This window comes from Simochromis diagramma, unplaced genomic scaffold (assembly GCF_900408965.1).
Source record: "Simochromis diagramma unplaced genomic scaffold, fSimDia1.1 OVJJ01000402.1, whole genome shotgun sequence".
Classification (NCBI taxonomy): Eukaryota; Metazoa; Chordata; class Actinopteri; order Cichliformes; family Cichlidae; genus Simochromis; species Simochromis diagramma.
Genome location: NW_024386972.1, coordinates 6,258,187 through 6,279,872, shown reverse-complemented (window position 1 = coordinate 6,279,872; position 21,686 = coordinate 6,258,187). Strand labels below are relative to the sequence as shown.

General features: G+C 41.0%; 3 long non-coding RNA genes across 4 annotated transcripts in view; 1 reads left to right on the top strand and 2 right to left on the bottom strand.

Moving 5' to 3' along the window:
- Positions 1-3,088: 3,088 nt before the first annotated feature.
- LOC120738239 lies at positions 3,089-3,957 on the bottom strand. 2 transcript variants are annotated; one of them, XR_005696919.1, is made up of 5 exons: positions 3,668-3,957; positions 3,524-3,578; positions 3,346-3,391; positions 3,201-3,263; positions 3,089-3,124 (listed from the first exon to the last, which is right to left on the bottom strand). It is a non-coding gene; the product is annotated as an uncharacterized LOC120738239 (long non-coding RNA). The 2 variants fall into 2 exon arrangements; XR_005696918.1 differs by lacking the exon at positions 3,668-3,957 and having other exon boundaries at positions 3,524-3,637.
- Positions 3,958-17,519: 13,562 nt separating this feature from the next.
- LOC120738240 overlaps positions 17,520-21,686 on the top strand; it is an 18,135-nt gene continuing 13,968 nt past the window's right edge. The window contains exon 1 of the long non-coding RNA XR_005696920.1: positions 17,520-17,531. This is a non-coding gene — a long non-coding RNA (uncharacterized LOC120738240). The remainder of the gene's footprint in view (positions 17,532-21,686) is intronic.
- LOC120738237 lies at positions 17,598-19,458 on the bottom strand. The gene is made up of 5 exons (XR_005696916.1): positions 19,048-19,458; positions 18,859-18,904; positions 18,714-18,776; positions 18,574-18,636; positions 17,598-18,517 (listed from the first exon to the last, which is right to left on the bottom strand). It is a non-coding gene; the product is annotated as an uncharacterized LOC120738237 (long non-coding RNA).

Below are 21,686 nucleotides of genomic sequence, written 5' to 3'. Positions count from 1 at the left end.
GACCTGTGTACAATCCAGCAGCGTGTCACGATAAATGATGCATGCTTTACGCAGGACTTCGACATCGTTGACACAGTAGCACCTGAGTTCGGTCTGAAAATCAAAGGGTTTCTGTGAGGCGGTCTGATACCATTCCATGAAGCTCACCTTATCACTTTCAGACATGCGCTCATAGCCGTAGAAGGAGGGGTTTGGGTATGGACCAACATAATACTCATTATCCCTAGTGTTGAATCTGTGTGGGAAATGACCCTTCTGCAGGTCTTGAAAACCTAAAGCAGAGGGTATTTTGGCAAGACCCATGGGCAAAAAGCTGAACGAATCAATCCACCGCTGGTCATAGTCCCTGTCATGCATCAGAATCACACGGCTCCCTCTCATTGTGACGGTAGGTGTTATACGTTGCTTGACAAAGTACTCCAAAAGTATGTAGTTATCAAAGCGCGATGCATTATGTGCTATGAATGTGTACCCACGAAACCTCGGACGTCTGTAATGCCGCACAAACGCCTACACACATTTTAATGTATTAAATATGAACTTGTTGCCCTTCAGATCAGACGCACACACAAAGTTGGCCTCATGTTTGCCGTTGTGATACCGTGTCTCAAAATCATATAAAATATATTTATCACAAGGTTTCTGTTGTTCAACAGGCTGTATGAAACACTGATGCTCAGAGTCCCCTGCTAATTTAGGCTCGCGGCAGTGCTCGCATTTAGGCTGGACACATTTGTGTGGTGATTTTTTTGATTCTTTATATGTGACGCCACAACTCATGCAATGCTTCATATTGTCACACGGGACCATGTTGTGTTTTATTTCTGGTAATTTGTGTTGTTGGTAACAGTGTTGTGATTTGCAGACGTGGTTACAGTCACTGCATTTCACTGTGGGACCACTGTGGTGATGACAGAGTGTGAAACATACGTTGCATCTATGTTTACAGCTGTGATAGAGCGGTGATTCATATGTATTGTAACAAAAATTACACACATAGCATGCCCCGAGAAAAGCTGATGGCTTTTCAATCAGGTGATAGTGTTCATTGTGTAGGTACAGCATTACAGTGTTTGGATTTGGCTCATCATATGTGAAGAAACTAAGCAGACGTTTACGTTCTGCTGCGTGATAATAGATTACTATCTTAATGTTTAGGTGCTTCTCAAATTTGCAGACATCAGAGAATGATACTGTCTGTGTGTCGCATAGACCTACTTGAGCATGTAACTGTTTAGCAGTAGCATGTTTTTCATGTTCGGATGCTGTTGGGTTTAATGAATGTGCTATGCACAGGGAGAAACACAAATTGTTGTGCGTATTGTTTGGTGTGTACAAATGTTTACCCTTCTTTGAGAGAATCTCATCATAAGGAATGTTTGCCAGTTTTAAGCGAGCCCCGCCGCTACTGTTTTGTGCAACCATGACAATAAACTCTAATTCATCATCACCGATAGATTCATCGTTACTTTGCATAACTTGTGCTATTTGTTCGAGAAACAGGTCAGGATCATACTGATTATCAGGATTTTAAACAGCTTGAACATCAGAAGCCAGTGAGGGCCCCCGTAGGACCACATTTAGAACATAGCCCTGCTGAGATCCAGTCACTGCTCTATCTATCACATTAGCTAAGCAGCTTCTAACTCTTTCTGGCACTTGTTCTGGATCATCGAGACGTATGTCCCTAAAATCAAGGCGGTCACGCAATTCTCGCGCATTGAAATTAGGTATCTCTCTGATGCTAAGCTGACTGTGACTACCAGACCCAGACTGAACAATGGGTTCGACTGCTGCAGCACCTGTTTGTGAATGGATAACATTTAAGGTATTTCCATTGTTTGAGGGGATGTGTGGTGATGCGTCAGCAGCAACAGATGCAGTAGCGTCTGCAGTCAGGTGAGCATGTGCGCTAGGTGCACAGACCCTATCAGGCTTGACAGAAGCCCCGGTAATAAGGCAATCGGTGGCAGCTTGAGTAGCAATAGTCGCTGCAACAGTAACACCAGTGGCTACAGGCAAATCCGAATGTGTTTCGGCTAGTTGATCAACAGCATCATCAGCTATGGGTTCAGAATGAGTTGGACGAACGGGCTCATTAGACACACCATTGCGTGCTGCAGCGAGACTAGTAAGCGTGGCATGCAACACTTGACAATTGCTTACTAATTGTGCAACCACCCGGTTAAAAGCGTCAAAGTCAAACCATTTAGATTGATTGGAGGTACCATCATTGTGTTTGAATAATTTACGGGGTGGATCCATGGTGTGGATTTTAAAAGTCACCTATTTAGAATGCTGGTATTTATGAGATGTAATACACCAGAGGTAATGTTTATTGTCTGGTGGATACTAGTTAAAACTCCTGCTATTTCTTGCAAGTTCCCATGTACGGCTTCTTGATGTTGGTTGACTATAGCCACTATTTCTTGCGTGTTCACTTGTGCTGCTTGTTTATGTTGGTTAAGTTTAGCTGCTATTTCTTGAACATCCCTCTGTACTATTTGTTGATGTTGCCTGAGTTTAGCATCTATCAAAGATAATATATCATTTTTTGAAGCATAATGACTCTGTTCAAAAGTAGAGGTGTTTGCTGCTGCTGCTGCATTTAAGTATGCGTCATATGCCTGTGATATTTGCGAGTCTGTTATACAACCTTCTTCTTCAAAACCAATGCCTGAATCACTGTTGTTGTTTCTGAGACATTCAGACGTAGTGGGTATGTCATTTATATTAAAATCTGATAGACTGTACTCAAAAACATCGCTGAAATCACTAGGCAGACACTCACTCACTGGTCCTGTGATGAAGATTGCTTCCGAGTCACTGTTGTTGCACAAAGGTTGTGGGTTTTCTGGTTGTTGTTGTTCTGGGAGTTCGATATCGCGTAAATATTCTAAAAACATCAAGGGGTCTTCATGGGGCCCGTAGTGGTAAGGGTTTGTGTGATCACTGTGGAGATAGAAGGGTGTTAGAAACAAATATATATATATATATATGGTGTATCATTTCAAAAACGGGATGTGTTTGACTCTTTTGATTTATTTATGCGTATACTCACACATTGTTCTGTGTTATTCCGGATGGCCCTGGTTCTTGACATGCTGCGTACTCTGTCTCAGGTCTGGTGTATTAGAACATTTGTAAATATTTAAAACCTTTTTTTTTTTACCTTTAAATTGAATGTCATGTATACATACCTAGCGTATGGCGTGGTCTTATTGCACCCGCTTCTGTAGGTTTTTCTGGACAACTTATTGACCCTGTGCCCCGGGGATAAGCCCCGTTAATACAAGGTTTAAACAAACACGCATATATTTAAAACATGTGTAACACCGTATTTACCTTGTGTTTTTTAGAGGTGTAGTTTGCCCAATATAGCTTTGTGATCCTGTAGAAACAAAGAGAAATATACATTTAAATGTTACTATGTGTGAAACAGGTAAGATTGCTTCTAAAACAATGAGGCACAGACTGTTTTGTGTGAACTGATGACTGTTTTTAAAAAAGAAGAAACTCAGACCTTCTGTAAGTGAAACGTGTGGTGTCCCTTTGTGCCGATCTCCTAAAAAATCAGGCTTTTGTTTAGAAAAAGAAAACAGTTTGATATTTTATGATATACCGGGGTATACATTTAAGAATCCACTGATAGCATTGTTTTACTTACCATATATGTTGTCCATGTTAAAAAGAACACTGTTAGGTTTGCTGACCGCGTTGATGAACGCTGTGTTATGCTCTCGAGGTCCGTTGTGATACCGTGTGGAAGAATACCAGGTGTCTGATTAGGGTGTTTTTATATAGGTGGGACTACTTTCAGTTGACCTCTGAGATGTAGAGATAAAAGAGTATGATGTAAGGAAGAAAGGTGGAAAGCCTTTGGAGACTTTGTTGGACATGGTTTCTGTTGGCCTCTGACATTATAAGACTAGTTGCATTAAAGCCATTAACTGTTTGTGAATATTATACATCCCACCTTTGGGCTGGGATGCTCTTGATAAGGAGCCTCTTTTGTTGCTTCATACCTTTTTACAGACTGTTGGGAGCCTAACTGCACCCCCTCTATCTAACTGTTACAGAGTGTGTGAATATGTGTTTTTTAGAAGTATCACAGCTTATTTCTAAAAGAATACATGTTGTTTGCGGTGCTCTATTTAAAACTATTGGCCTGTGAAACTTTTAGAAAAGTGAAATGCCCCTAAAGTAGTTAAATCATCTATGTGTAATCAGCGAGTCTAACTGTTGCAGACTAGTAGATAATTATAAGACTAGTTGCATTAAAGCCACATTGAGGTTGATACAGCTCTAGTGTGAATATGTACTTTTAGAAGTATCACAGTTTATTTCTAATGGGATACATGTTGTTTGTGGTGCTCTATTTAAAAAAACTACTAGCCTGTGAAACTATTAGAAAAGTGAAATCTTCCTAAACTAGCTAAATTAAATGCTGTGTGGGAATACACGGTTTTTAGAAGTATCACTGTTTATTTCTAAAGGGATACCTGTTATTTGCGGCCCTCTGTTTGAAAACTATTTGCTCCTAAATAGCACTGAAGAAAATGCAAAAGGCTCCTAACTAGTTAAAATACCCCTAAAGTAGTTAAATTAAATCAGCTATGTCTAAATAACAGAACTCTGAGACCTATACAATCCTTTAAAAAGAGTTTAATTAAAACACATAATGGTTTCATTAAATAATACGCTATTAAACACATGTGAACTCATATGACCCCTGGACCCACATGCACGTGCAAAAAGTCCGTTCTCGCGCACGTGCACACGCGGGGGATAGGGGAGGGGGGGGAAATGCCCTCGGGGTGGGGGGTGTGGGGGGAGGGGGGGGGGGTGGGCAAAAAAAGTATAGGTATATTACTACTCACTGCAAACCTGCAGTCGACTTTCGATACATTTCAGAAATCTCTTGCCTGAAGAAGCCTGAAGCCCTAGAGTCCATATTCGAACCCTTCATGGCTGTGACATTGACACTGTTAATTGTTACAAATACTTAAGATTGCTCAGCTCGCTGAGAAACACATGGAAGACATGGAAGATAAAAGCCTAAGACATTATGTTTCTGTGTGCAAATAATGTAACAATGTAACAAATGCAAACATGCAAATAATGTAACAATGTAACTAGATTTTTGGAAATGCTGTATTAAAGCCCTTTTTCTGTTTAACAGCACTTGGGAGATACATTTAAAAAATGACATTTTCATAAATCTGTCCACTTGTGTTATTGTATTATTTCTAAACTGACTATGAGGTCCAATCAAAAAGCAGGACGTATGTGACTGTGTATGAAAGAAATTAAAGGCATAACACAAACGGTATGAGCATGTTTGCAGGTGAATGTTGTAAAAAGTACTTTGATAACAGCTGATAGCAGCCAGTCTCATTGCAAAACATGCTACATAGAAGAAGAAAAAAACAATTAGCTATAAATGTAATTTTGGAGTACTGTGGCCATACAGCAAGAAGGTCCTGGGCCAGGGGCGATTTTAGCCCATTTTTAAAATGAATCAAAGCACCCCCAAAGATTTCTTACTTTTTTTTTTTTTTACAATATTTGCTGTTTGTGTGACACACTGCTAAAAATATATAAAGCATACAGTACTGTACTTGTTTGAGACGTAACATTTTAACAACAAAAGTATAGATAACCCCCCCTCCCAAAATGGTTTGTTCCAGCTCTCCCCTGCTCTGGCTCTAGCGCTCTTGCTGCCAGAGCGATGGTGGCTGAGACGCAGCGGAGCGGAGGTGTAAGTGCCTGGCTTAAAACAGGACGTATTAGCTGAATTTAACCTTCAATTACTCTTAATATAGTTAGGTAGGAGTCAGACCATGTTTCTATTTAGCTGAAAAACATTACACCAGGTAACCTGCAGTGTTGAAAGCGTGTTTTCCGACAATGTTTGCTACTCTGCAATCCGTCCTGCATTGAAATGTATACACCCTATTTAAAAATGTAAAACTTTAAATTGTCCGCAGCCTACTGTTGGTTACCACTGTCCTGTTTGAAATGGATACTAACTAGCTAACTGACTGAATGCCCATTAACCTTATAACTCCTGTTTTTTGTGTGTGTGTGTGTGTGTGTGTGTACAGAGAGACAGCCTGGTTCATAATGGATATAAGGACGTTTTTTCAAAAAAAGGAGCCACATTCAGGTAAAAGTGTAAAATCAAATGATCCGTCAATCAAGAATAATGTTGGATCAGTGTTTCAATGTTTCTATCTTTTATTAGACAATCATGTGTTTTGGTTATTTGCCTTCTGGTTGAAAGTACACTGAGACGACTTTTTGTTAGCGATCTTAATAGAATTTTTTTCATGTTAATGTAATTTTTCATCTAATTGAATACAATCTATTTGTGTATGATTGTCAGTCCAAAGAGGGAGAGAGGAAAGAGGAGAACGTGAGGAGAATGTACAAGGTCAGGAAGAACCAGGTAAGAAAACAGACAGGGAACAGTGACAGGCACAACAGAAACTGTTAAACTGACAAAGAGAAAAAACCTAATTTTACTCTCACAATCAGGAAGTTGTGTCCTCCCTATATTAAAGCTGCTGTACAGAATCTGCAAAACAAACTGGGTTGAAACATTTTGACCCTCTTTAACAACATTCCAACATAACATGATCATTGATTGGGGAGATTAAAATTAATGATATATTTTTATGTGGTTCAGCCACAACTCTACTAAAACCTCAGCCAGTAATAGGTCGGCCAACTTTTGGACCGTCCAGTTGTCTGTGTGCACCACATTTGCACACTATCAGAAAGTGCCAAACAGCCCTGGTGGAGTGAGGAGCTGTAAAGAGAAGCAGAGTGCTCTGTTTCTAAAAATGTTTTAAGCTTATTTCAAAGATTCTGTACAGCAGCTTTAAATGTTTTCCAAAAGGACACATACACTTAACTTATCAGTGTTTCTCAAACGTTTTACAGTGTGTACCACCTGATAAAATGTCAAGCTCTCCCAAGTACCACTATGAAAGCATGAAAGTCATAAATCTTACAACACAAAATTAGTCTTATTAAATTAGTAAAATTAGTATCTGCAGTAAAGATTTTTTCATGCATCGTATACTTTCTACCAAAGGCAAAGTTGCCTCCATTTTTATATTCTTTTTTTAATATTTTGTAATAATTTATTTGTAATAATTTATTCTGTTTTGGGAGGTTTTTTTTTACTGTATTATATTATACAGGGCAGGGATAGCTCAGTAGGTAGAGTGGTGGCCCCATGATCGGAAGGTCTGGGGTTCGACTCCACTGAACGGCTACCCTGAGGTACCCCTGAGCAAGGTACCGTCCCTACACACTGCTCCCTGGGCGCTGCATTGGTGGCTGCCCACTGCTTCACTGGGTGAATGGGTTAAATGCAGAGGAACTATTTCCCTATGGGGACTAACGCATACACATTATACACATTAAAAGTGAATCTCTGTCCAAAAAATGCATTCAGTTTACTTCTTACTCACTATGAGCATCATTCATTATTCTCCCCCAGTAATTAAGGTTAGGATATGTATTTTTTTTTTATTCCAATCCATTCTTCTTTTGCAGCATTTAAATAACCTTGATCAGATTTGATGGTTTTGTTACAGACTTTTCAAAAAAGTGCTTTTCTTTTCTTTCACAAATGTGGGGATTAAATTGTGTTAAAATGTACAAAACAGTGATGTCATGTTTTGTGACGAGGACCCAGGCACAGAGAGACTTGATGAATTTAAGAATCTTATGATTTAATAAAGAAATTTGCAGACTTGCACAGAGATGGTAAAATTATGATGACTGATAACGGAGACGAAGACAACAGACGATGAGGACAGGGAGGAACAGGGGTTTAAATGCACCAAAGTGACAGTCAGAGAGAACTCGGGACAACATTTAAGGATGCAGGAACTGACAGAGACAGGTTTATCTTGCCTGGCTGGGCAGCTCTCTGGGTGCTCAGCACCCCCAAAGCTCTGATCCTATAATCGCCCCTGGTTGCAAGTCTCTGGTCTCAGCTTTTAGCTCCAGTTCTTCCCATCTGAAAGAGCTGGACCTGAGCTACAATAACCCAGGAGAGGCAGCAGTGAAGATGCTTGAGCAGCTAAGACTGGACACTCTGAGGTATGTAGATGGCCGTTACAGCCACAAACAGTGTCTGATAGATGGGGAAACTGGCTCTGTCTGATTACTTAATGCTGGAAACCAGTGTTATATGAACAATCACACATATAGGAACATTTTTCCCATTTCTGGTCTAACTTAAACAGTAGATGTCTGTATGTGGTCTCAAAGGATAAAAACTCTGTCAGCAACAACTGTGCAGCCTGTTCAAACTGATCTCTGGAAAGGAACTGACATTTTCACTCTCTTTATTTATTTTAAGTTTTATCTGTGAGCAGAGACCATGTCCAGGACATGTTTAGCCTTGCCCAGCATAAACTAGAATTAGGGGGAAGTTGTTTCCCTAGCTTAGAGAAAAAATATTATTAAAAGTAAACTTAACACTCAACTTAACTGGCCGCCTACTAAAATGGGCTATTTTGCACTGCTAGTTTGCTGCTTCTGAGCGTTTACTACTGAAACTTGTTTGTGCTAAAATATCAAATTGATCTTCTGGACTTTGTGATAATAGTTAGTAGAAAACAACAGAAAAATAGAATGCAGTCAAAGTGAATTAACTTTGGTCGATCAACCTTGAAATTATAATTATAATAAGAAACAATCATTCCAACAGAAAGCAAAGATTAAGAAACAAAGGGATGGAGCTGGTGGAGGAAACCTGGTCACTGGTTGGGTGTTAGGCCCAGACTAGTGGGTGTTTTTGACTGTGAAGTGGATGTAGCATTAACAACCACTGGTCCTGTTACCCTGCAGCCTGCACTGCAGGATATGTGTTGCAGCACTGAGAGCTCCAGAAAGAGCCTTCATGGTGGCCCTGCAGCCAACCAGCACTTCAGTCAAATGCTGTCAAAAGTGGTCCCAGAGATACTGTTAGCTGTAACCATCAATGACCAAGAATTGTGTCATTTAATTCACTGTTTCCCTGTATTATTGTTTGATATCATTTCTGAATAAATAAATCAAGATGAGGAGCCTTAAAATGCACTTATGTTAGTATAAATATACAAAAATAAAATATATTTTTCCTGTTAGGAGAATAAGAAATAAATATATTCATCACATGCATCAAATCACAACCTCCTCCTGCAAGAGTGCAGCATTGTGATTGGTTGATGCTGTTTCCATCATTTATGTTTGCTTACCTTCAACAAATTTGCTCTACAGAGCATTTATTAATAAGAAGGATTATTAATAAACATCTTTCTCTCCTGTTTTTGGTGGAGTGAAACAATAACTCCTGTCTCCAGAGGTACACAGGTCCACTGGCACCTGGTCCTAACTTCATCCATGTCTGCACCCTCAGACATCCCACTGTGGAGGCATCCTCGCCTGGACCAGTGGCTGGCCTTGTGAGACAGACTTTATGGTGACAAACACCCTAATCTGAGAATGAAGGCTCCTTTACAAAGAAAGCAGTATGTGGTGTTAGGTATTTTAGTACCATGGGACATTATACAGGAAAACTCTGTCATTCAATAAGGCCCCTTTGTTTTAGTTATTTTTCTCTTTGACCCAAGAATTGATGTGTGAGAATCACAGGCTGGTACAAGGTTGAAATACCACAGAGATCACTCCCTCAGCTACATTAGTTTCTAAATCTCTTAGGAGACGCCTGTTGAAGGCCAGATGGTTTGTTTCAGAATTCACTAATGAAAGAACTCTTTATTTCGTGCCTTGAAAATATGTCGCTGAGATAATCACAATTGTATCTGAACTAATAAACTATACAAAGGATGCTTCTTCACCCAAGGGCAGGAAGACGCTCCCTTATCTTGGTCTGTACTGGTTTAAACTGATAATCTGCTGTCTCATGAATTTTACCCTCTATATAAACTGTTGTACTTGTGAATAAAGTTGAGTCAATTTGGGAAGACAACCTGAAGCAGTCTCTGTTTTCTTGTTCTCCCAAGCTGCTCCCGAGCTCGTACTAACACGCTGAATGGCATGCTTGAATATTACTTGAGAATATATTTGACTGTGTTACAGACTAAGGGACATTCTCTGCTGATAGGTGAAGGTACATTCTCTGCTGATAGACGTCCACGCCTCGGAGGAAGCCGATCCACGGATTAGGCCCTGGAAACCGTTTCCTTCAATTTTGGTGTCAGAAGTGGGATCCTGACGAAGGTAGGCACGTGTCTTTTTATTTTATAAGACTGTGTTATGCCTTTCTCAGTGATCCACATAGAAACGGGATACGCTGGCGAGGCCTTCTTCAGTGGCCCACATAGTAACAAGTGGGATACGCTGAGGAGCCTTTGTTAGTGGCCCACATAGAAACACAGGAAGTTGCCTGTTGTTTTGTAAATTAAAGCAGAAAGGACACAGGAAGTTGCCTGCTGTCATAAACTAAGAAGTTGCTCACCAGCAGAAAGGACACAGGAAGTTGCCTGGGGTCATAAAACGAGAAGTTGCTCGTTAAAAAGTGAGAAGTTGCTCACTAAAAAGATAAAATTGCTAGCAAAAAATCAAGTAACCTCAGGTGTGCCACAGCAAAAAAAAAACTAACTTAAATCCTTCAAGCGTCTAAACCCCTCTGGAAATCACTGACCATGGGTCAGAATAATTCAAAGACCTTAGACGGGTCCGATAAAAAATCCTACAGCCTTTGTTTCTGCATTACAGAGAAGTACCAGATACCACCACTTGGGTGGGCCTGATTATAGATATATATTATGTCAACGAATCCCAGGTGTGACTGAATCTCAGCTTATTGAAGAAGTAGAGGAACTAGACCCTAAAAATGACCAAGCAGCTAACACCACCTCGTTTTTGTGGATAAACGATGACAAAATCACAGCCTTTTTTCAAAATCTAAAGAAATTTCTGCTCACAATGTCTAGAGATAAAATTGATTTAAATGCAGTAACCATGTGCAAGCAAAAGCCAGATGAATCCATTCTAGTTTTTATGAAACGTTTCACACACTGCTGGGCTAATGAGGCATGCATGCCTGAAGGAGGAAATGATCAGATTTTCATAACAACATTCTTAAACAATATTCATCCAGAATGTTCACAACTATTGAAGCTGACTGCCACTGATAATCTCTATGACATGAAAATAAAGAACTTTATCACACTTGTCAAAACAAAAGCTGGTGCAGATCTTTTCCCCAACAGCACGAAGGCTAAAAGTGTTAAGATGATGTTGAATTTTGATGTTGAAGGCTCAGAGGAAAGTGAAAAAATGATGTATGCAGGGGCCCCGCCCCCTCAACAAGCGCAGCAAGGAGATTTCAGAAGGAGAGATAGGAATGGAGATGTATGTTTTTATTGTGGAAAAATAGGACACTGGAGGAGGGAATGCAAATCAGCAGCACGTGGGTCTCGACCACAAAACACAGGACCAGCTCCTGCCACTAGGCGTCAGCAGAGCTCTTACAGACAAGGTAACTGGCAACGCAGACAGGAATCACATCAAAATAATGGCCCCTTTGCACTTAGGCAGCAACCTTATAATCCACATTTTAATCCCCACCCATATGATAACGAAAGGCTGGACCGACAATAGGGAGGCCCAGGTGAGGATGAGGGACAGTGTGAAGCACTACACATGATGCTGCATTTGCAATTGTCCCGTAACACAGAAAGCTTGCCCATGTTAGATATAGAGATAGGTGAAAAGATTTATTCCTTTTTAGTTGACAGTGGAGCCACTAAAAGTTCACTGTCTGGAAAATTCTATAGTGGGCCTGTTTCCTCTGTGTGCATCAACACCATGGGAATAAACGGAACTCTAGTGCAATGCCCCAAAACTCATTCTCTAAAGACACGCTGGGGCCCAAAACCAGATGAAATCACATATCATCCATTCATAATTATTCCAAACTCGCCTGTGAATCTATTAGGCAGAGATTTAATGGCAAAAATGAACTTGTGTATTTCATTTAACACAAAGGGTGAAATGTTTGCAGATACTGATAACAGCTATGTTTTCTCTGCCCTATGCACCGACACCATGGAGAAGGAACAGCCTCTGTGTCAGCTGGACGCCTCAGCAGAGAATGAACTCAATATCCATCTGACTGGTACCCCACGTCACACACTGTGCCAAACACGTGTACAGACACCACTACCAGGTAACCCCATGCCTGGAAGCCACATATTTGTTTCTCTCACACTGTTCAACAACATGATAACTGCTCACACCAGTGAAGGCCAAACAGTGGTTTTGTCACATAACTCAGACGTGGGCTATGACATTACTGCACCATGTCGACACGTAGATCTAACCTACCCCATACACTGTACTATCTCTGCTGTCACATTGCCAGCTGAATATCAGAACATGACATTATGGTCAAGAGGTGAGAATGATGTAGGATTTATTGACTGTACACCTTATCATGCTCAGCTAAAAAACAACAAGCCGGTATATGTCAAGCAATATCCCATTTCCGCTGAAAAAGCCGCAGCCTTAGACATCATCATAGGAGATTTATTGACAGCTGGAGTAATAAAGCCCACAGTATCTCCATATAACACTCCTGTCAATCCTGTGCCAAAGCCTAACAAACCTGGCGTATGGCGTTTCACACAAGACTTAAGGCAAATTAATGCAGTCATTATACCTCTGCCACCTCTCGTCCCAGACATTCCCAGCATACTGACAGCTATCCCAGCAACAGCTACACATTTTACTGTGGTGGATTTGTGCTCCGCCTTTTTCTCAGTGCCTGTGCATGAGGACACACAGCCGATATTTGCTTTTACACATAGAGATAAGCAGTACACATGGACTCGCTTACCCCAAGGCATGGTAGACAGCCCTGCGGCTTTCTCAATGGTGGTACGTGCTACCCTGGACGGCTTCATTCCTCCAGAGGGCTGTACCCTGATACAGTACGTGGATGATCTCCTCCTCTGTGCTGAAAGTGAAAAACTATGTCAAACTGCCACACACATGCTACTCCAGCACCTCCAACAGACTGGCCACAAAGCGTCAGCAAAGAAAATGCAGTACTGTCAGACTTCTGTTCAATATTTGGGATTTACACTGTCTCACGGACAACGTTCCATGACTACAGACAGGGTCAAAGCTGTGACCTCTGTCCCTAAGCCCACTACACAGAAGGAAATGCTGTCTTTCCTAGGCATGGTGAACTATTGCAGACAGTGGATACCAGACTGTTCTTTTCATGACCACATTCTGCGTGAATGCTGCAAAAAAGACAAGCCTCCTCGAATACTGTGGTCAACAGAAATGACTGCCTCTTTCAATGCATTACAGGGAGCGCTGACCTCCGCCCCTTGTTTGGGTCTGCCTGACTACCACTTACCGTTCCACCTGTACGTCACAGAGAACGGCACAACCTGTGCAGGTGTATTGGCCCAAGAGCATGGCTGTGGCTACCGTCCAGTAGCCTTCTACTCAAAGGTGCTGCCAGCAGTAGTTCAGGGGATGCCGGCCGGCCTGCCTGAGAGCAGTAGCGGCTTGCTCTATCATGATAAGGGACTGCGAGAAGCTCACACTCTCACATGACACTATTCTACACACCAATCACCAGGTCACGACCATTCTAGCAAACATAACTACACAACATATGACCGCACAACGTCGCTCAGGTTATGAAGCTACACTGACTTCAACAGCAAATCTCACTATAAAAGCAAGCAGCACACCCAATTCGCCAGCACACTTACTTATTCGTATGCTGTGTTCCTCTGACCGACAGGATGGTTCAGACGAGCCTGACGTTCATGATTGTATGACACGTATACAGGAATCCACAGCACCACGCCCAGACTTAGAGCAGACACCAATCCCAGACTCAGTCATTGTTTATGTGGACGGGTCCTGTTCAAAACCAAATGACAACTCATTTCTTTGTGGCTATTCGGTGGTGACATTGCCTGACATCATACTAGAGGCTCACTCATTACCATTTCACTCAGCACAAAAAGCAGAGCTCATGGCTTTAATACGCGCCTGTGAGCTACATGTGGATAAGCGGGTAACAATTTACACTGATAGCCGTTATGCATTCGGTGTGGTGCACGACTTTGGCACATTGTGGAGACAAAGAGGATTCACATCTGCTGATGGAAAATCAATCGCTAATTCTGATCTTGTTCAAAGACTTTTGCAGGCTATACAGCTGCCATCGGCAATTGCAGTTGTTAAAACGAAGGGGCACAGCACGGCTGACACAGACGAAGCAGTGGGAAATGCTCTTGCAGACGTAACCGCGAAAGCAGCTGCTGCCTCACAGCAACCACCCAGAAAGGAAGTATTATCTTTGCCTTTACAGCTGCCACTTGTCACACTCCCAGACTATTTAGAAACAAATGTTGACCTAAAATTCATACAAGAGCAGGCCTCTGCCTCAGATTACACTTACTGGGAAAGTAATGATTGTACCTTAGATAACAGAGACGGCTTATACAAAAACCTTGAGGGTTTGATTGCCCTCCCATCTTCACTACTGCCAATCCTTGTCCGCCATTTTCACGGTGTGAGTCATGTCGGACAAAGAGGGGTAATAGGAGCAATAAAATCAAGATTTGTAATTGAGAAAACATCACACGCAGTAAAAACGCATATTAGCAACCTGTCTAACATGTGCATGAACTAATGTAGGTAGCTCAAAAGCAAAACATCAGCATTTACCACAACCAGATTTCCCATTTCATACATTACAAATTGATTTTACACACATGCCAGCACAAGGAAGCATCAAGTACTTACTGGTAATAGTGGATCAATTTAGTAAATGGGTAGAAGCTTATCCAACATCAAAAGAAACTGCAGAAGTAGTCTGTCAAAAGTTGTGCAATGAAATAATACCCAGATTTGGAATACCTCACCAAATTAACAGTGATAGAGGACCTTCATTCACATCAGAAGTAATTCAAAAGTGTGCTAAAACTCTAGCAATAGACTGGAAATATCATGTGCCATACCATCCTCAGAGTTTCAGGAGTTGTAGAAAGAATGAATAGGACCATAAAAAATCGCCTGACTAAAGCAATGATAGAAACAGGAATGACCTGATCAAACTACTTCCTCAAATCCTCTGCGAGATTAGAATGACTCCATCCGCAGCAACCAAATTATCTCCATTTGAAATAATCATGGGAAGACCATTTCCAACACCATGGTCAGCCTCCAGAGGGGCACCGCTATTGGAAGGGACATAGACACTGCATTGTCTGACTATGTTCATAACCTGGTAGAAACACTGAATAATAACTATCAGAAAGTTTGTCTCTCTCAGCCTCTCCCTTCCACAGATCCACCCATCCGTGGAAACCAGGAGACGCGGTGTTGGTGAAGTCGCTAAAACCAAGGGCACTCGGGGGAGGCCGCGTGTTCCAGCCCCCAGACTGTACTTGCAGTGACGAGGACCAGCATCCTAACAGACGGACAACCTCAGTGGATTCATGCCAGCAGGGTTAAGACCAGCCCCACCAACCACCTAAGGCGTCGGATCAAGTAGATGACGACTCAGGCGAGCCAGCGTCCGGATTCAATACACCTACACACACACAATCACTGATTAACACACAACGCCTGAAAGAGCCAAGACTCAGAAAGCCCTTTGATCCCCCACCTGAACAACAACAAGGTACTCGAACATCCAGCAAAATAATCAACGAACAAGTGGCATATTATGTTAAGCGCGATCTGCCTATCTGCCATTACTGGCTTAGTGACCATGATGAGCAGAGACCGCAGTCGGCTGGCGCTCGCTGGCCAGGTTTCTCCGCGGCAGTCTGACCGGTAGCGTCTCCTTGTAGGCCAGGATAGATCTTTTGAACCGAGCAGTGACAACGTTGTTGGTCAATGGCTTGCACCCATTTGCCACAGCAGCATGCCCCTATTTCGCGTAAGTGAATGTGTTTTAATTGTCAGGCAGGGCCATTTCGGCCATATTCTTGGTAATTGCTACCAGAATCATGTATGTTTATGACTTTGGTTAGTTCGCTACAGAAGAATATTTTATTGTTATTATGTTTACATTTCAATTTTTTTCCCGGGGACCCTGTGACGCCCCATTGAAGAGCCATAGGCTGGATCTCTTAAGATCTCACGCTGGTTTGTAGCCAGCTTATCTCCTAAATTTCTCGATCTTGTAGAAGAGCAGATATAAAACAGATTTGCATAAAGCTAGTCTCGACCTTAGTGTTCTCCTTTTTTAAAAAGAATCGATAAAGAATCGAATCGTTAAACAGAAGGAAAATGGATTCGGAATCGTGAAAAACTTAGTCAATACCACATCCTAGCCATAAATCATGCATGCTTTCAAGGGTCACACGGGACCATGTTGTTTTTTATTTCTGGTATTTGTGTTGTTGGTAACAGTGTGTGATTTGCAGACGTGGTTTTACAGTCATGCATTTCACTGTGGGACCACTGTGGGTGATGACAGAGTGTGAAACATACGTTGCATCTATGTTTAAGCTGTGATAGAGCGGTGATCATATGTATTGTAACAAACAATTACACACATAGCATGCCCCGAGAAAAGCTGATGGCTTTCAATCAGGTGATAGTGTTGCATTTTGTGTAGGTACAGCATTACAGTGTTTGGATTTGGCTCCATATGTGAAGAACTAAGCAGACGTTGTACGTTCTGCTGCGTGATAATAGATTACTATCTTAGGTTTAGGTGCTTCTCAAATTTGAGACAGACAGAGAAGTATACTGTCTGTGTGTCGCAGAACCTACTTGAGCAGGTAACTGTTTAGGAGCATGTTTTTCATGTTCGGAATGCTGTTGGGTTTAATGAAGTGTGATGCACAGGAGAAACCAAATGTTGTTGGCGTATTGTTTGGTGTGTACAAATGTTTACCCTTCTTTGAGAGAATCTCATCATACAGGAAGGTTTGGCCAGTTTTAAGCGAGCACCCTGCCGCTACTGTTTTGTGCAACGCATGACATAAACTCTAATTCATCACCGATAGATCATCGTTACTTGGCATAACTTGTGCTATTTGTTCGAGTAAACAGTCGGACAACGGATTACAGGATTTAAACAGCTGAACAATCAGAAGCCAGTGAGGGCCCCCAGGACCACATTAGAACATAGCCCTGCTGGATCCAGTCACTGCGCTCTATCTATCACATTAGCTAAGCACAACTCTTTCTGGCACTTGTTCTGGATCATCGAGACGTATGTCCCTAAATCAGGCGGTCACGCAATTCTCGCGCATTGAAATTAGGTATCTCTCTGATGCTAAGGCTGACTGTGACTACCAGACCGCAGACTGAACAATGGGTTCGATGCTGCAGCCACTGTTTGTGAATGGATAACATTTAAGGTATTTCCATTGTTTTAGGGTGTGTGGTGATGGTCAGCAGCACAGATGCAGTAGCGCTGCAGAGAGGTGAGCATGTGCGCTAGGTGCACAGACCCTATCAGGTTGACAGAAGCCCCGGTAATAAGGCAATCGGTGGCAGCTTGAGTAGCAATAGTCGCTGCAACAGTAACACCAGTGGCTACAGGCAAATCCGAATGTGTTTCGGCATCATCAGCTATGGGTTCAGAATGAGTTGGACGAACGGGCTCATTAGACACACCATTGCGTGCTGCAGCGAGACTAGTAAGCGTGGCATGCAACACTTGACAATTGCTTACTAATTGTGCAGCCGCCCGGTTAAAAGCGTCAAAGTCGAACCATTTAGATCGATTGGAGGTACCATCATTGTGTTTGAATAATTTACGGGGTGGATCCATGGTGTGGATTTTAAAAGTCACCTATTTAGAATGCTGGTATTTATGAGATGTAATACACCAGAGGTAATGTTTATTGTCTGATGGATACTAGTTAAAACTCCTGCTATTTCTTGCAAGTTCCCATGTACGGCTTCTTGATGTTGGTTGACTATAGCCACTATTTCTTGCGTGTTCACTTGTGCTGCTTGTTTATGTTGGTTAAGTTTAGCTGCTATTTCTTGCATGAGTTTAGCTGCTATTTCTTGAACATCCCTCTGTACTATTTGTTGATGTTGCCTGAGTTTAGCATCTATCAAAGATAATATATCAGTTTTTGAAGCATAATGACTCTGTTCAAAAGTAGAGGTGTTTGCTGCTGCTGCTGCTGCATTTAAGTATGCGTCATATGCCTGTGATATTTGCGAGTCTGTTATGCAACCTTCTTCTTCAAAACCAATGCCTGAATCACTGTTGTTGTTTCTGAGACATTCAGACATAGTGGGTATGTCATTTATATTAAAATCTGATAGACTGTACTCAAAAACATCACTGAAATCACTAGGCAGACACACACTCACTGGTCCTGTGATGAAGATTGCTTCCGAGTCACTGTTGTTGCACAAAGGTTGTGGGTTTTCTGGTTATTGTTGTTCTGGGAGTTCGATATCGCGTAAATATTCCAAAAACATCAAGGGGTCTTCATGGGGCCCATAGTGGTAAGGGGTTGTGTGATCACTGTGGAGATAGAAGGGTGTGACTCTTTTGATTTATTGCCTATTGCCTATACTCACACATTGTTCTGTGTTATTCCGGATGGCCCCGGTTCTTGACACGCTGCGTACTCTGTCTCAGGTCTGGTGTATTAGAACATTTGTAAATATTTAAAACCTTTTTTTTTTTTACCTTTAAATTGAGTGTCATGTATACATACCTAGCGTATGGCGTGGTCTTATTGCACCCGCTTCTGTAGGTTTTTCTGGACAACTTATTGACCCTGTGCCCAGGGGATAAGCCCCGTTAATACAAGGTTTAAACAAACACGCATATATTTAAAACATGTGTAACACCGTATTTACCTTGTGTTTTTTAGAGGTGTAGTTTGCCCAATATAACTTTGTGATCCTGTAGAAACAAAGAGAAATATACATTTAAATGTTACTATGTGTGAAACAGGTTGCTTCTAAAACAATGAGGCACAGACTGTTTTGTGTGAACTGATGACTGCTTTTAAAAAAGAAGAAACACACTTTCTTTCTTTCTTTCACCTTCTGTAAGTGAAACGTGTGGTGTCCCTTTGTGCCGATCTCCTAAAAAATCAGGCTTTTGTTTAGAAAAAGAAAACAGTTTGAATATTTTATGATATACCGGGGTATACATTTAAGAATCCACTGATAGCATTGTTTTACTTACCATATATGTTGTCCATGTTAAAAAGAACACTGTTAGGTTTGCTGACCGCGTTGATGAACGCTGTGTTATGCTCTCGAGGTCCGTTGTGATACCGTGTGGAAGAATACCAGGTGTCTGATTAGGGTGTTTTTATATAGGTGGGACTACTTTCAGTTGACCTCTGAGATGTAGAGATAAAAGAGTATGATGTAAGGAAGAAAGGTGGAAAGCCTTTGGAGACTTTGTTGGACATGGTTTCTGCTGGCCTCTGACATGATAAGACTAGTTGCATTAAAGCCATTAACTGTTTGTGAATATACACCTTTGGGCTGGGATGCTCTTGATAAGGGATCCTCTTTTGTTGCTTCATACCTTTTTACAGACTTTTTAATTTTTAATGCAGCCTAACTGCACCCCCTCTGTCTAACTGTTACAGAGTGTGACTAGGTGTGAATATGCGTTTTTTAGAACTATCACAGTTTATTTCTAAAAGAATACATGTTGTTTGCGGTGCTCTATTTAAAACTATTGGCCTGTGAAACTTTTAGAAAAGTGAGGGGGGGGGGGGGGCAAAAAAAGTGCAGGTATATTACTACTTTCACCTTAGAAACATGAATTTATTTTGGTTCAAATTACATGTTAGAGTCTTGCAAACACAGTAACCAACTAGTTTATCCTAAAAGTCCCATCACGAAACAGTTTTTATTAGACCATTTCTCTCTTTTCAAAGTTATTTTTGAATCCCAACAATGATTCCATGCTTGTTGATGAAAATTTATGATGTGAGTCAGAAACCAGGAAACCAGATGAATGTGTATGTGGAATCTTTTTATTGATAAAACCACCACATGCTTTACAGTTCATCATATAGAAAGGTAGAAAACCATTAGACAAAAGGCTCCACTACCTGTGGTGCCAGGCTTGCTGTGTCAGTCCCCATTTCCTTACCAGACCCCACCCATCTGTCTAACTGCTTAAATAGGGTATGAGGCAGACAGGCTAAAACAATGACTTAAACTTACTAATATACAATGTGATCAACACATAGATGAAAGAAATTCTAAAACATGTTACATGCTAAAACAGAAATAGAGAAAAGAAAATAGAAGCCCCTTTAAAAACAAGCAAATATAGTTTACATAGATTTAGTTTTTTGTTTTGTTTTGTTTATTTCTTTTGATTTTGTAAATGCTAGACAGCTTCAGAAGATTACACAGGTTCTAATTTACAGAAATGTTGTTTAAAATAGTGATAAACTGTATCAGTCTGAGACTTGTATAAAAAACACTTGTTTGGTTTTCTATTTGGAGTCAGGCTAATTTCAGAGTCATTTTAAATCTAAATCAAAAGTATTTCATTTTATTTTCTTGTTTATTATACAAGAAAAAAATATTTTAGCGATACCTAGTCTATATAATCCACTTTAAATGCTCTACTCTACAACCTTAACTTAACATTGAAACAAAAACCTAAGCCTGGCATAACTCCCTTTCCAAACGTCAGTGCTACACATCGCCAACAGCTCCACATTTTCTTCCTCTGTACCTGGACAGTGCAGCACCTAAGGACTGCACACTAGCATCACCTGTTGTATTGTTGATCCAAGTCTTTGGATAATGCTGATGTAAATACCTATCATTGATTTTAAATGAATAATATATGCATTTGAAGAAGCATGGAATTTGTGCTACCTAGATATTTGTTAGATAGATATATATTATTTGTTAGATATTTCTACCTAGATTTGATTTAGTACAGTAGATATCTCCAGATATAATTTTATTGCAGATTTAATGGTTTTTTTTTCATTTCTGATACAGTGTTAGTGTTATGTGCCCCATGTTAATTCAGAGAGATATAATACAATACACATCTAAATTATATCTGTACATCACAAACATATTTATTTTGAAGCCTAGACATTAGTGTAAACTTTGTTGTCATTGTTTTTTGAGAAGATTTTACATAGACCTGCATAAGCATACTTTACTCCACTTCGAACTATTTCGTTGACCAGATTTGCCTGCCTCTTCAGCGTCCGCAACTTTTCTGTGTCGCCTTTCTCCTTCATCTTCTCAATCAGGAAGTCCAAGTGGACATAAGTGGACACTGAATCTACTTTCAAGGCAATTTCATTCAGTCTGTCAACATGCTGGCAGGCCAAATTAATCCACTTTTCTTTATCTGCTTCAAGGTTTTCTATTTCTTTTTGGAGATCATCCAAAAGGCTTGATGCATCCACAGATGCTGCTTTGCTCTTTTCGTACTTTTCCTTACAATCTGTTAGAGTTTCCTGAACTTTCTTGTCTTGTAACAAGATGTATTTTCTTTAATGTGAGCGGATGGCAAGACACTCCTGGTTACAAGACAGTGGCACGCCCATCTTTATGACCTCACAGTGTTCAGGTTTTCCAGCCATGGTGCAGCCAGGTAAGTGACAGTCCCTCACAGAATGTGCAGCAGACGGCTCCTTCAAAAAAAACACCCCCACATTCCACCATTAACGCTCTTTGTC